Source organism: Hylobates moloch, unplaced genomic scaffold, assembly GCF_009828535.3.
Source record: "Hylobates moloch isolate HMO894 unplaced genomic scaffold, HMol_V3 SCAFFOLD_4, whole genome shotgun sequence".
NCBI classification, from domain to species: domain Eukaryota; kingdom Metazoa; phylum Chordata; class Mammalia; order Primates; family Hylobatidae; genus Hylobates; species Hylobates moloch.
The window spans coordinates 170,644,214-170,647,086 of record NW_026652279.1 but is presented as its reverse complement, the minus strand read 5'-3'; positions in this window follow the sequence as shown (position 1 = coordinate 170,647,086).

Genomic DNA, 2,873 nt, shown 5'->3' with positions numbered 1-2,873 from the left:
GGCTTCATTCTTGAAGTCAGTGAGACCAAGAACCCACCAATTCCAGACACACTAGGGGCGTTTGCCTGGGATTCTGCTGCTGGCCTCCCTGCTGGGTGTGGCTGAGGCCCGATGCCCACTGCTGCATGGTGCCACGGCAGCCCTTGCCCCGCCACCCCATCCACAGCCCTAAGGAGGCTTCCTCAGCCGCTCTGTGGAGCTTTCGAGGATCCGCTTGAAGATGTCAGCACACTCCTCCCAGGCAGGCAGCCAATATTTTGTTTATTGGTCTCAAAGCACACTCACACTCTTTCCTCCCGTCCAGTCCATTTTCTGAAAACACTGAGCTCTTGGTTCACGGTCAGTGTCTCCTGCTTTTATCTGCTCGGCCTGAAACAGTGACGTCGAGCCAAGAGGCCAGAGCTAGCCCTGGGGCTCCTCCTAAGCTCCAAGGGTGGTGGCCCTGCTCCCCGATGAGGCCTGTGCCCGCAAGGCCAGTGCTTGGGCATTTCAGAGAGATGCACTCTTCCCCTCTTCTTATTGCTTTCCCCTTCTGCTTTATTAAAATTAGGTGACTTTTCAAGACTCCATGCAAAAGGTGGCATGCATAGCTCTGGCCATGCAATAGAAACTAAAGTAAGGTCCTGTGTATAATCCAATCACACAGCTGCCCCGCCTTGGTCTCACACCAGGTCTGCAAGATGGCAGCCCCCTTGGTTTGCCCTCCAGCCTTCTCTTAAGTCCTGGAGCCGCTCTGGTAATTGAGCCTTCCTTCTGGCATCCTCTGGAAGGCTAATTGAATACAGCAGGAGGCAGTCACAGAGCTTTTTAGCATTTCTACTTCCTTTCAATTGCACACTTTTCCAATAGGAAGCAAAGCTACTCAATTCAGGAGAGAACTCCCCTCTCTTCCTACTTAACCTTTCTCCTGCATACACATTCGGGCTACTCAAAGGTATGCTGTTTCCTTTCCGCTAAAAGTTTCCTCCTATTACCTGGAGGCATCCAGGTGTGGCTGAAAATATGCTCAACCCTGGGAGTAAATAGCTGCACCTAAGGGCAGTGAGTAGCAGAGCAAAACAGCTTGTGCAGGGCGCAGTGTGCTTAAAACAACCTGCAGCTATTTATCTGGTGACTCAGACAGGATGCAGGGGCCAGATGGTTAGCATCTTGCAAAGGCTGACGGGCACTTCCATTTAATTGTTTAAGAGTAAGTTCACACCGGAAAGGGGATTTCACACGTCCTCTTCCATCCTGGAGTTTCAGTGTTTCATTAAGCTACTTTATAAACTATTATCTTGGAGAAGAAACAAAAAAACTTTTAATTATGTTTCCTTTGCATTGGCGGTCAGGCGGACAGGTGAAACTTTTAATTATTGAATTGCTCCAAGGTGTGCCTGTAAGTATATCTAAAATATGTCTTAAAATAGTTATTGTACCTTTTTCTGGAAAATGATAACTTCTATGTTTTCTTTGTAAAACCCACTTGTGACTGGTATACAAGGAAGAAGCTGACCTGAAGCTGTCTAAATAATAAAGGCAAAACTAGTAGACCCCAAATAATGATAGAGCTCACTCTTCTCAGTCTCTCGCATGTGGAGAAGGCATGGAAATATCAAAGGCCCCAGGAATTGAACTTGGGAAAACTTGGTTCAAGTCCGGTGGGGCAGTGGGCAAAGGGTTGATGTTGTTGAACTTCATGACTTCATCATTAGTAGGCATAAGGATATGATCGCTTAGATGTTTAGTGTGGCAGTGAAATAGTAAAAGTGCATAAAGGTAGTCTTTAAAGAGTGAATGAAGCACCATGCCGGGTAGGCATTGAAGCCATGTCAGTCACTAAGCTGAACATCAACAATTTGCTTTGGTGCTTTGGCGCATACCTAAAATTGTCAAGTGAGTCTTTCATTGAAAGGTAAGGATGCTTGTTGTCTAGTTTCTTTGGATGTTTTTATTTGGAAAACCTTGGGTGAAGTGTCATTAAATAATATATAATACTGCTTTTCTTTCTTTCCTTCCTCTTCCCCTTCCTCTCTCTTTTCCTTTCCTCTTCTTTCTTGACAAGGTCTCACTCTTTCACTAAGGCTGGCATGCAGTGGGTGCTATCAGAGCTCACCACAGTTTCGAAATGCCAGACTCAAGGGATTCTCTCACCTCAGCCTCCTGAGTTGCTGGGACTACAGGCATGCACCGCACCTGGCTAATGTTTAAAAATGTTTTGGCCAGGCGTGGTGGATCAGTGGATCATGCCTGTAATGCCAGTACTTTGGGAGGCCGAGGCGGGTGGATCATGAGGTCAGGAGTTTGAGACCAGACTGGCCAACATGGTGAAACCCCGTCTCTACTAAAAATACAAAAATTAGCTGGGTGTGGTGTCACACGCTTATAATCCCAGCTACTTGGGAAGCTAAGGCAGAAGAATCGCTTGAACCTGAGAGATGGAGGTTGCAGTGAGCTAAGATCATGCCACTACACTCCAGCCTGGGTGACAGAGCGAGAATCCATCTCAAAAAAAAAAAATGTTTTGTAGAGATGGGGTTTCCTTTGTTGCCCAGGCTGGTCTTGAACTCCTGGCCTCAAGCGATCCTGCCCACCATGGCCTCCCAAAGTTCTCGAATTACAGATGTGAGCCACTGTGCCTAATAATGCTTTTCAAATGTCAACATGCACACAAATCTCCCTGGCGATCTTGTTAAAATGCAGACTCTGATTCAGGAGGTTGGGCGGAGAGTGAGAGCCTCATTTCTAACCAGCTCCTGGGTGATGCTGATGTTGGGCTGGGGCGCGAATTTCGGACAGTGGAGGTGGGTGATGTGATGCAGACAGTAGACAGGAAATGCATGTTGAGAAGAGGAGCTAAATCCTGAAAGTCAGTGGCCCTCACCTTATTCATT